General features: G+C 41.6%; 1 non-coding gene across 1 annotated transcript; it reads left to right on the forward strand.

The window, feature by feature from the left end:
- The first annotated feature begins 8,928 nt into the window (after positions 1-8,928).
- TRNAS-GGA (transfer RNA serine (anticodon GGA)) lies at positions 8,929-9,000 on the forward strand. The gene has a single exon. It is a non-coding gene; the product is annotated as a tRNA-Ser (tRNA).
- Positions 9,001-13,175: the final 4,175 nt, after the last annotated feature.

The raw sequence follows: 13,175 nt of genomic DNA on the forward strand, positions 1-13,175 counted from the left end.
GTTGGATGACATCACTGACTCCATGGACATGAGTTTGAGCAAGCTCTGGGAGCTGGTAATGGACAGGGAAGCTTGGTGTGCTGCAGTCCATGGGGTCACAGAGTCAGACACAACTGACTGAACTGAACTGATAAGCATTGAGTTCAGATTAGCAAAGAAATGGGATCCTTTATGTCTCGGTATCACTCAATCAACAAGAATAAATGATAAATAGGGAGATCCCTATGTAGATGGCAAAAACATCAAGAACATTTGTTACTGAAATTCATTTGAATTGATTTCATATTACACATGCATAAAAAGATAATTTTCTATTCCTTTTGCGGTTTTATGAGTTATTACCTAAGACTTTACGGCAATCATTCACAAATCCATTCAGTCCACTTATTACCTCTGGAATATTTTCTTTTAAAAATATTGCTAGGAGCAATTTTAACCAGACCAAGTTTCAAGCTTTAAAAGGCAGCTATTTTACATACACAGTAAGTACTTTTTCTGAAAATTTTGTGTTATAGATTCATAATTCACAGTGGGATACCCCTGTTAATATGCACTCACAGCTGCATGCAGCCCTTGGAACCATTATTATATTAAGAATAATGTAAAGACACTTGAACTTATTCTGTATCATCACGCGTATTACTGAGTGTGTGTCATTATGAATAGCAGTCACAGCACACATCATAATGGTATGTTAAAGACAGCGTTGTGGTGTAAACTAAATGCACATTAAGAATACACAAAACTCTACTGAATTTTAATCGTCCTTATTCATAGGACACAGAGCTCTAATGATCCTCAAAATGTGTGTGATTTAAATAAGCCATCTTTATTCCATTCCATTTAAACCCTTGGTGTGAGTTAATCAGCTTGGGTGGCCTCATTCCTAGTGATGGAAGTGAAGAAATCTTGGCTCACATGTAGAGAAATGTGTGGTACACAGTGAAAAACAAAGTGAATCATCTCTAACACGTCTCACTAAAGACACCCTACTCACTTCCGGTCCTGCTCATAAAGTGGTATGAATTTAGAAGGGACTCGCTAATGGAATCTCCCCTTCTGAAAAGCTCATCTCCAAAGGACTTTAATATAAAATAATGACAACTAAATAAAAATGTTGCCAAAGTTACTCTCGAAGTGTAAAGCGGAGACTTAATTTAAGAAGCAACATTAGTGGGAAGGAGAGGGTGAGACAAATTGAGAAAGTAGCATTGAAACATTATACAGTACCATATGTAAAACAAATATTTAGTGAGAAGTTGCTGTATAACACAGGGAGCTCAAACTGGTGCCCTATGACAATGTAAAGGGGTGGAATGGGGTAGGGGTGGGAGGGAGGGAATATATGTATACTTATGGCTGATTCATGCTGTTGTGTGGCAGAAACCAACCCAACATTGTAAAGCAAATATCCTCCAATTAAAAATTTAATAAAGGAAACAACACTAGCAATAATCATAACTAACAAAACTCCATCTATCAAACTCATCTCAGTCATTTTAGCAGCTTTATTTCCTCTGATCTGGTGAGTATAGCATTGCAGAGGAAAATACCAGGCCTATTACAAGGAATTGCATGATTCTTCCCAAATTTCTTCCAAAGAATATGAATTGCCAGTGAATAGATATGAGGTCTTATGTTCTACTAAAGTGGAACTCACAATGATCTTTCTCTTTTTCATGTTTAAAACTCTTGTGCTTGGTGATTTGCTTTGAGAGGAGTGAGGAAATGTATGGATACAATATTAAATCCTTTAGACACCTCTAACTGGTTTAGAGGGGCTTCCCTTGTGACTCAATGGTAAAGAATCCTCCTGCTAATGCAGAAGATGTGGGTTTGATCCCTGGGTTGAGAAAATACCCTAGAGGAAGAAATGGCAACCCACTCCAGTATTCTTGCCTGGGAAATCCCATGGACAGAGGAGCCTGCAGGGGCTATAGGCCCTGGGGTCACGAAAGAGTTGGACACGACTTAGTGATTTAGAATAGGCTGTGCTAGCTATGGTTTTGTCTGCTTCTTCTGAAATATACTTAGTTTCCTTTGCAAACCATTGCTTGCTGGTCCCACTCAGGGTTGTTAGTCCCAGGGTCCTGCCCTCACTAGGTCAGTGGTGAATCCAAGGCTTGCCAAAATAGCTAGGCACCTTGGGGCCTTGTCTTTAATGAAGGGATAGAAATCTGACCCAAGCAGAGCAGAAAATCTTCTCCAAGGGTTCTAGAGCTAATGGGAAAGACAGCTATTACCCATGAGAAATGCTCAAGTAGTCAAATGTTTCCAGCTACATAACAGCTATGAGGGTTCCAGCTGCCATTTTGCCCACCTTGTGCAGAGGCCTAAATTCTAAACACCAAAGAGAAGTGAAGGAATGCAAGTGAAAGAGTCATGAAACATCATTTGAGCTCCTGGTTGCTGCTTTGAACGAGGTCAGCTGCATCTCCGGACTTTTCATGGATGTGAACTCAGGAAGATTTTTTCATGCCTATGTTATTTTGAACTGGATTCCTATATGTTGAGAGAGGGAATCCTAAACATACATGAGTTTTTTCAGTCATTAAGCATCCACACACCATTCTTCCAATAAGCTCAAATTCCCCTGGGGCATCCTGTTTCCAGTTCTTAGTCCTGGTGCTTCATGTGGGTCTCCAGCTCCAGCTACAAGCTTGGCCAACTGGAGCATCAGATTCCTTTGAACCACAGAGACTGGTTCAAGAATGGGAATGTACTCCAAACAGAGCCAGTGAAGCAGGTTTTTGGAAGAAGGATAAAGTCTCTTTTCCACTGGATTTGAACATTGGAGAAACCAAGCATTAAGTTCACAGGGATTACTATGCTAGGCCTAGCTGTGAACCCAGTAGATCAGAAAGGAGAGCGGAGAAATGAAGAGAGAGTAAATATTCATGTATCATTTGCAATCCTGAGACCCTAGAACAACCTGTATCAGAAGCTATAGCTGCTCTTAGGTTTTTAATCAATGATTTTTCTTTTTTAGTTAAATCAGCTTGAAGTTTTGTTTTTAATTTTGGCCACTTGTAATTGATCATTCCAATGTACTAAATTATTTAATAAATAGGTTACATCATTGGTATAATATTTATAGATTTTCCTTGATTTTGTCTCTTCGTTACGGGGATGAAATGGTTCTGTGGCCTTTTCTCTAGTCTTGGAGATACCTAGGAACATGATTCTATAAATCTTCCCATAACACTAATAGAAGAAATTTTAGGAAACATCTGCTGGATCATGGAAAAAGCAAGAGAGTTCCAGAAAAACATCTATTTCTGCTTTATTGACTATGCCAAAGCCTTTGACTGTGTGGATCACAATAAACTGTGGAAAATTCTGAAAGAGATGGGAATACTAGACCACCTGACCTGCCTCTTGAGAAATCTGTATGCAGCTCAGGAAGCAACAGTTAGAACTGGACATGGAACAACAGACTGGTTCCAAATAGGAAAAAGAGTGCATCAAGGCTGTATATTGTCACCCTGCTTATTTAACTTCTATGCAGAGTACATCATGAGAAACATTGGACTGGAAGAAGCACAAGCTGGAATCAAGATTGCTGGGAGAAATATCAATAACCTCAGATATGCAGATGACACCACCCTTATGGCAGAAAGTGAAGAGGAACTAAAAAGCCTCTTGATGAAACTGAAAGAGGAGAGTGAAAAAGTTGGCTTAAAGCTCAACATTCAGAAAATGAAGATCATGGCATCTGGTCCCACCACGTCATGGGAAATAGATGGGGAAACAGTGGTAACAGTGTCAGACTTTCTTTTTCTGGGCTCCAAAATCACTGCAGATGGTGACTGCAGCCACGAAATTAAAAGACACTTATTCCTTGGAAGGATAGTTATGACCAACCTAGATAGCATATTCAAAAGCAGAGATATTACTTTGCCAACAAAGGTCCATCTAGTCAAGGCTATGGTTTTTCCTGTGATCATGTATGGATGTGAGGGTTGGACTGTGAAGAAGGCTGAGCACCGAAGAATTGATGCTTTTGAACTGTGGTGTTGGATAAGACTCTTGAGAGTCCCTTGGACTGCAAGGAGATCCAACCAGTCCATTCTGAAGGAGATCAGCCCTGGGGTTTCTTTTGAAGGAATGATGCTAAAGCTGAAACTCCAGTACTTTGGCCACCTCATGCGAAGAGTTGACTCATTGGAAAAGACTCTGATGCTGGGAGGGATTAGGGGCAGGAGGAGAAGGGGACAACAGAGGATGAGATGGCTGGATGGCATCACTGACTCGATGGACGTGAGTCCGAGTGAACTCCGGGAGTTGGTGATGGACAGGGAGGCCTGCGTGCTGCGATTCACGGGGTCGCAAAGAGTCGGAACGACTGAGTGACTGAACTGATCCAAAATAAATGAGAATCTAGCCAAGGGCTATATAGTCGACTAAGAACCTATACCTTACAGTCAAGATTTTTCAGGAAATAGTGAGCAACTTTTATTGGTGAGAATCAGTTGCACTAAGGAATAAAAGAATTATAATTCTGAGAGGATCTAAGTGATTAGCTAGTCATGAAAGCTAAAAGGACCCAGAGGGGCCCCTAAACTGAGGCTGTCTATATCGACTAACAATTTCATTGCATTCCAGGTTCAGAGTGAGAGGGAAATCAGAATGGGTGCCTGGAAGTCTTGGGACCTTTGCTCTGCTGGTTCACTCATGCTATTATTATGTCCTATAGCTTTTCCTGAAGCTAAATAATGAGGGGGGAAGTCAACTGTTTCTTCCTAGTCTGTCAATCCAAACCCAAGATCAGTGATTCTGTAAAGCAGAGAGGAAATGGCAATTATAGAACAGAATTACCTCCTATGCTGGGAGAATCATAAACATAATTTTGAAAGGAATGATCTATATTTGGAAATATGTCACAGATTATGAGGAAGAACTTTAAGTAAAATTTATGTATGTATATATGGAGAAAGAAATGGCAACCCACTGCAGGATTCTTGCCTGGAGAATCCCACGGACAGAGGAGCCTGGTGGGCTACAGTCCATGGGGTCACAAAGAGTCAGATACAACTGAGCAACCAAATAATGTTAATAACAATGTATGTATATAACTTGCTGTCAACCCATAATTCTGTTGATTATCCCCCAAATCCTCTTTCCATAAAGCTGTCATCTACATATTCCTCCTTATCAAATAACAGTTTGGGTGGAATTTTATCTTCCTCAAAAGTCTCAATGTCCATGTATTTTCCTCTGCCTCCTACATTTATAACTCTAGCCTAAGATTCCTTCTGGACTGCAGACATGTATTTCCACTTTCCCTCTCCACCTGGATGTCTTTGTCAGAATCTAAAATTCAAAATTTCCTAACTCAGCTTCTAAAGCAATGTGGTATTACAATGGCAAAAGATGCAGTATTTCATTTCAGCAAAGCTGGATATAAATCTTGTCCCCACCACTCAATAGCCATGTGAACATAACGAGTAATTTAGCCTCTCTGGCCTCAGATTTGTGGTCTGTAAAATGGAGATTAAAAATACCCATCTCTCAGTACTGTTGCAAGTGTTTCAATTAAGCCTGTTAGGACTAGAGCTAATGTTTAATTTCTATTCCTCTTATTTCCATAGATGTGAATAATCCCAATGCCGCTTCCAAGAATGAGAAAGAAAACCAAGGACCACTTCCTCCAACTCTGCACCCTTGATTCATTTCTCCCTGCCAAAGGAGAAGTTCTCTGGTGAGTTCAGAAGGACTTGAAGCTGCTCAGCTTAGTGTCTTCTTTCTTTCAGAAGTGCATGCCTTTAGAAAGAATTTGTTCTTTTTAATCTGTTTCCAGTCCTGTGATAAATGCCTACAGTTGTCTAGTTTCACTAGTTGATAAGTCTGTTTGATTCAGGTGAAAAATATGGGCAAGCCTATGTGGCCAGAGACTTTGATCTGCATGTGACTAACTCCTGTGTCCTATTCTTAAATGGTTTCCAATTTGGAGAGAGAAATAAGAATATTATTTCTTTTTTATTTTTTTTTACCTTTTTCCAGAATTAAACTTAAAAAACAAAGTAAACCTTTTGGTTTTACTGGGAAAAAAGTGAAAAACTAGTATACAGAATTCCCATATACCTTCCTGTATCCCTCTCAAAATATGAGCATCTTGCATCTGCTAGGTGCAGGAAGTTAACATCAGCATAGAACTATAACTCGTACACAAACTGGGCCGGGGTCTCATCGGGATCCCTGGTGAGGTATCTGCCTCCGGTCTGCACACTTGCTCCCATGTCTCTGGGCTTGGGACATGTATGAGGAGTGCTGGCCTGGTGCTTGTGGGGCGCCTATGTTTGGAGATTGGCTGCCGTGTTACCCCTAATGTTGAGGAGGCACGTGTGCTGGCCTCACAGCAGTGAACAGCAGACCAAGTCCCCTGTCCTGATGATTCTCCTGCTTGAAAGTTTTCCTTAGTTTTCAAAAGGGACAGTACTGTTCATCGAGTTGAAAGCACTAAGCCTCAAAATGTAGTCAGTGGAGTGGCTCCCTCCCATCACCACTCCCCAATGCCCTGAGTACCAGGCTGGGGTTGGGTGTCCTTAGAAACTGTCTGACTCAGCACAGGCAGAGAGCATCTGTGAAGGAGTGAACTCAGGTGGGGCCCCCACACCCTTGCTGGGAAGATGGCCACACATCCTCACCCTGGCCTGCGGCTCCCAGGATTCCTTGCTGCCTCCATCCTCTGCTCTGTTCCCAGAGTTTTGGAATTGATGGAGAGAACCTCAGACAGTGTCTTTCCTGAGTGTCATGGGCGCTCCTTGGCCCTAGGTGGGTTTGGGGGAGAGTGTTACTGTCCACCAGTGCCTTGTTGGCCAATTAGGGGGTTTCCTGGGTGAGGGCAGGGGCGAGACGGGTGGGCTGCCTCCTGATTCTTTTACTATGAGGACTGGAGGCTCTGAGGCAGAAATGGCCAGCCCCGGTGACAGTGACCGTAGCTGGTGAAGACGGTTGTGACTTGCTTTTGCTTTTGCTTTTGGATGAAATGCTTCCTGGGAGGAATATTATTCTTGACCTCCTAAACCCCATTAGTTATGGAAAATACCCAGCACATTCTATCACACACCAGGAGCTCAAAAATTGTCATAAGAACCTTTCTACATAAGCACCTGCTGCTGCCCATATCCCCTAATTCAGATCCTCGAGCAGGAGACTCAGCTGGCTTCCTAATCTTCTTCCTCTCCCTCATTTCCATATGTAACTGTTCACCAAGTTGGTCTGTTCTACTGTACTGATTTGTCTTCAGTCTATCCTGTCCACTCTACCCTCACTTCCATTGTCTTGGTTCATAAGCTAGTCGTTTCACTCCTGAATTAGTTCAACAAAGGGAAAGAGCTGAACTTAACTGCCTGTCATCCTTCATATGGCAATAAGAATGAGCTAATATATGATACAAGCTATATAGCTTTTCCAAAGAACTAAGTCTATTCCAATGTTTCTTTCTAGTCTCATATTCTATTATTTTCCACCATCTCAATACACACACACACACACACACACACACACACACACACACACACACCCATACTGTTCACATGCATATACTCCATGTTGGGATACTTGCCCCAGTTCATCACTGCCTCTGACCATGAGGGTAATTCTGAGGATTACGCATGTCGACCTAAATAAAAAAGTAAACTGAGGCAAGCTTGATTTACCAGAATGAGTTTATTTGGGAGTAGCGGAGGAATTGCAATTCAGAAACACATGCTGCTGCAAGCTACAGGTGAGTCCCCTGAGGGTCTGAAGTGAACTGTATTTATGCACACAGAGTGAAAAGAGGAGAGGGTGCGACCAGAGGCTAAGTAGTGAGCTCACTGGCTTGGGAATGGAAGGAGAATTTGGGCAGATGTTCTTTGATCAGGAGATAAGTCCCCATCTTCTGTAAATCAGGCATTTACAGGAAATCAGTTTCTCAGTTCTTAAGTTCTGTTCTTTTGAGGGTGGATGTGTGAGATTCTCCATTCATATTCTCCAGTTCCAGGTTAGACTGAAATTCTTTCACATTCAGCTTCCCTAATGATGCCTCATTGACTGTTTGTTACTTTTGGACAGGGCCCCCTGCAGTGCTGACCAATAGCTAAGCAGGACTGCTAATGGTCACCCACTGACGGTTGGTTGCTTGAGGGCAGGGCCCACTGAGGTGCCGACCGATGGCTGAGCGGGACGCGAGCCTGGTAACAGGGTGTAGAATAATGACACACAACAAGGGCTGCACTCACTGCCCTCTGTTACAGACCTACCCTAAGGTATATTCACCAGCTTGGCATATATCAGTAATAAAAATTATATTTGGTTCTCTATCTGCTACTCCATTATCTTATTTGACAATTTGTTCTAAACCCAAGGTAGAGAAGAGAGATGCTATGATTAGCTACTTTTCCAAACACTCCAAAACCCTTGTGTCCAAAATATATACCTGTCTTCTACCCTTGACATTCTCTGTCTTATCTTCAAAATCTAGTCCAAATAGCTCTACCTCTCAAAGCCTGTCCTGACAATCAAAGGTATTTGAGTTTTAGGAGTGCTGATTACAGATCTTTCTTCCTTTGGATTCAAATCAATAAATAATAGACACATGAGTCAAAACAGGGATTGAAATAGCCATGTGATTAATGGGAAAACTGGATTGGAGAATTCAGCAGAGCCTCATATAGCCACCCCCTGGCACAAACACACTCAAGCATCATACCAGCCACCTGTGAGAAAATAGCTCCCTCACCCTTGCCCAGAGCCCCCTCTGCTGAGGGATTAACCTTACAAAAATTGTAAACAAAGCTTACTGTTTTCAAAGGCAGTAGTCCTAGAAATCAAGCCTCTGGATCATACATAAAGAAAAGCACATTTATTAATGTCCAAGAAGAAATGAGACCCACTGAAGGTCAGGGTCTTATATTTCACCAGTTAGTTAGCTGAGTTAGGACTTCCCTGGTGGCTCAGAGGTTAAAGTGTCTGCCTGGAATGCAGGCGACCCGGGTTCGATCCCTGGGTTGGGAAAGAGCCTGGTAGGCTACAGTCCTTGGGGTCACAAAGAGTCGGACACGACTGAACGACTACACTTTCACTTTCAAGAAATGAGACCCACTGAAGGTCAGGGTCTTATATTTCACCAATTAGTTAGCTGAGTTAAGGGAGTGAAGAAGTAAGAAGCTACCTCCCCACCACTTCAAGTTCAATGTTAAGAGGACATCCCTTCCTATATAGATAAAGATGGGGATTAGGGAGAGAAGAGTTTTCTCATATTCCTGTGATATTGTGATTTATAACAACAAATATATTATTTGATCCTGTCTCCATTCCTGGCTCAGAGTTCCTAAAACCATTGGAATTTCCTGAAGCAGAGTTGAAAAGGGGTCTTTTATATTAAGGAAATGACTTTCGGAAAACTCCTGAATAACCTAGGGACTGGGGGCTGGTTTCTGGGAACCGACCTTGTAATTAAAGGATTGGAAGTTTCAGTCCCACCCCTGACGTCTAGGAAGGGGAGAGAGGCCAAGGATTCAGTTCTGTCACCAATGGCCAATGATTTAATCAGTCATGCCTATGTCATGAAGCCTCCAAAACCTCCCAAATTTCAAAGATCTTCTGGGTTGGTGAATGTTCAGGGAGAGTGGCTCTCCCTTCCTAGGTACCTTGCCTGATGCAGGTCTTCCACCTGGTTGTTTCTGAGTTATATACTTTTACAACCTAGTATATATAAGTAAATATTTCTCTGAGTTCTGTAATCCTCTCTAACAAGCTAATCAAACTGAGGAGGGGGTTATGGGTAGCAGTTGGTGGGTCTGAAGCACAGACAACAGCCTGGACTTGAAATTGGCATCTAAAGGATGGTGGGGAGGGCATTCTTGTGGGACTGAACCCTTAACCTGTGGAATCTGACACGAACTCCAGTGACTCTGAGAAATGAGCTGAATTGTAGGATACCCAGTGGGTACGGGGGAGAAGGCAATGGCACCCCACTCCAGGACTCTTGCCTGGAAAATCCCATGGACAGAGGAGCCTGGTAGGCTGCAGTCCGTGGGGTCACTAAGAGTCGGACACGACTGAGCGACTTCACTATCACTTTTCACTTTCATGCATTGGAGAAGGAAATGGCAACCCACTCCAGTGTTCTTGCCTGGAGAATCCCGGGGATGGCGGAGCCTGGTGGGCTGCTGTCTGTGGGGTCGCACAGAGTTGGACATGACTGAAGTGACTTAGCAGCAGCAGCAGCAGCAGCAGCGGGTATGGGAGAATTTCTTGGTGGTGTGAAAAAAAGCACATAATTCCCCAATTTGATTTTCTTAACTGTAGGGAACAAGGTATAAGGAAGGTTGAGAAGTGCTTGCAAACGAGACTCTCAACCAGGGCTGAACATTCTTGCAAACGAGATGTTCAGCTAGGAATCCTCTATTTGTTCCCATGGGAAAAGAACATTTCTTGCACACAAGGATGTTTTTCTGATTCCTCAAAAGGAACAGACCCAGGGACAAAACGGATTCTAAGTTGAAAAGGAAGTTCTCAAAACAAAGTCTTAGCTGCAGTAAATAAGTTAAGGTAAAGGTTATCTCGCCCCGCGCCTGCGCACTGTATAGTCGCTGAATCATAGTGCTTGGCAACTTGCCCTGTAGATTGTTGTGCAAGGGATATACAATAAAGCAGCTGTAAGAAGCAAGGAGTTAAAGTAAAAAGATTCAAACCACTCTGCAGTGTTGGTATTTCATTCCATCGCTAGCACTTAACCCTCAGCTTTCCTGAGCTCCCCAAGAAATTTAGACATTCCTCTATGAATAGATTTATTTTGCTATATATGTATCTGTTTATGTATATTCCTAAAATATTATTTGTTTAAATACAAATATTTATGTTTCAATGCCTGGCACATAGTAGATTCTCAGTATATTTACTGTCTAAATAGATGAAGTGGAATCATAGAATCTGATAAACAGAAAAGGATCTTAGAAGTCATCTACCTCAATTTTATATCCAAAGCCAAGAATCCTACATCTATACCTTGTTTAAGTATTTCTATGAACAGGAAGTACTTTGGCCAGCTGATGAACTTTGGCCACCTGATGCGAAAAGCTGACTAACTTGAAAAGACCCTGATGCAGGGAAAGATTGAAGGCAGAAGGAGAAGGGGAAAACAGGATGAGATGGTTGGATGGCACACTGACTCAATGGACATGAGTTGGAGTAAACTCCGGGAGTTGGGATGGACCGGGAGGTCTGGTGTACTGCAGGTCGCAGAGTCGGACACGACTGAGCTACTGAACTGAACTGATGAACAGGAACTCAACTTTACAGGTTGTATCTAAACAGAGAATATTTTAAAATCACCTCTGTGTATTCAAAAGGATACAGTGTAATTTCTTCAGTTTTCTGATCCAAAAAGCATATTTATTCTAAGCATGAGAGAACAACATACAAATACAAACTTGAAAGACATTCTACAAAATAACTGATCAGCAGATGTCAAAAGTGTTAAAGTCATGAAAGACAAAGAAAGGAAAAAGAAATATCATATTGAGGAGACTGAGGAGACACAACAACTAAAGGCAGTATGGGTTCCTGGAACAGAATGACATTATTGGGAAAATGGGTGAAATTAAAACCAGGTATGAAATATTAAATAACGCATGGAGTTTAGTTAATAGTGCTAAACTATGGCAATTTCCTGGCTTTGACAATCAAAGAATGGTTATTTGAGGTGTTAACATTAGGGAAGAGGGGTCAGTGATATACTGGTTCTCTGTGTACCACCTCTGCAAGTTTTCCATAAATCTAAAATAAATTCAAAATATGTTTCTTTAATAATAACTTTAATAACACATATATGAGTGTGGATTTACAGGAGTGTAAAATCTTATCAGTCCTCTGGTCTACTTAGCACACTGTTCAGTTGCTAAGTCATGTCCGATTCTGTGCAACCCCATGGACTGCAGTATGCCAGGCCTCCCTGTCCCTCATTATCTGATGCTATCTAACCATCTCATCCTCTGCCATCCACTTAGCATGATAGTGACAGCCATAAAATTATATCTGGGCCATAATGACATACCAGGTATCACTGCCAGTGAGAATAGCTGAATGTTGATAGTTAAGCAGAAAAAGTTGAAAGTCGCTCAGTTGTATCTTTCTCTGCGACCCTATGGGCTATAGCCTGCCATGCTCCTCTGTCCATTGAATTCTCTAGGCAAATTCTACTGGAGTGAATAGCTGTTTTCTTCTCCAGGAGATCTTTCCAACCCAGGGATCAAAGCCAGGTATCCTCTTTGCTGGCATATTCTTTACCATCTGAGCCACCAGGGAAGCCCAGTTAAGCCACAAACAGTATACAAGTATTTCAGGAGTTCCCTGCACCAACCAGTTTGTCTCCTTGCATAGCTCTGATGCTAGGTTTGAAACAGCTCTCATATCTTTGGGATTAACATATTACCATGAAAAGGCAGGCAGCAGGGTGGTGAAAACATCTGAAATGAACCTCCAGGGACCTCTAGTCTTCCTGTTCCTCTTTCCTAAGAGCCATGTTCCCACTTCTTACACACCAGCCTTATGATTGAGTTATACTTTAATTCCCTTGCATAGAGTTTCTGTGTTACCAGTGTCTATTTAATGGACTTCATGAAAACAGAAGTATTTCACAGAGAAAGTAAGATAAGGGCCTCCCATCATAGTTGTAGGAGAGGTTGTAGGGTGTATGGGCTCATACTAGGGGAGTTTAGTAGGATATGGTGTTTATTTTCTAATGCTCACAACACAATATCAGGACATTAAAAAAATCTTAGAATATCAATAAACTTCTGAGCAGTATTAGCTATTTCAATTTTATTAGAATCTAAGGTAATGCTAAATTTAATTGAAAATAACCTTTTTTCTACCTGGAAAAACTTCTAGGTTCTTTTTTCTGGTTGGTCTAAGAATTAAATTAATGTGAAACAAGTTAACAGAAAAATCACACAAAATTTTAATAATATGTATGCATAGGAGAGACCCAAGAGAACTGAGGAATTCCCCATAATAGCTAAAATCCTCACCTTAAATACCTTATTTAGCTAAAGACAAAAGAGGAGGTTGAGGTAGTAGTTTAGGATTTCCAAAGTAGGAAGGCAATTGACATGGAGATGGAAGAATAAATGTTTATTAAATAAATGTTGCTGGATCATGCAGAGACAATGGAACACAGAGTGGAA

The sequence above is a fragment of the Budorcas taxicolor genome, chromosome 3, assembly GCF_023091745.1.
Source record: "Budorcas taxicolor isolate Tak-1 chromosome 3, Takin1.1, whole genome shotgun sequence".
Taxonomy (NCBI): Eukaryota; Metazoa; Chordata; class Mammalia; order Artiodactyla; family Bovidae; genus Budorcas; species Budorcas taxicolor.